The sequence below is a fragment of the Phaethon lepturus genome, unplaced genomic scaffold, assembly GCF_000687285.1.
Source record: "Phaethon lepturus isolate BGI_N335 unplaced genomic scaffold, ASM68728v1 scaffold27439, whole genome shotgun sequence".
Classification (NCBI taxonomy): domain Eukaryota; kingdom Metazoa; phylum Chordata; class Aves; order Phaethontiformes; family Phaethontidae; genus Phaethon; species Phaethon lepturus.
The window spans coordinates 1-247 of NW_010565993.1; positions in this window are offsets into that span (position 1 = coordinate 1).

A 247-nucleotide genomic window follows, 5' to 3' on the forward strand; every position below is an offset into this window, starting at 1 on the left:
AGCGCCCAGAGGTGTCTGATTATCATAGCACCGGCTTCTCCTGCAGCTTTCCCGTGGCCTGGGCATCGTCCTGCTGTTCAGTCTGGCATGCTAGATGTATTTTGAGATTTTCTGTTCGCGTCCACTTGCAAAAGTTGTCTCCAAATGCAGCGCGTTCCCTTAACTAGCGCATGTCTACTGTAGCTGCTTGATGTGTTTCATCTGGTATCTGCAGAAGTGGCTGGAGATAACGGGGGGGCCCCGGACA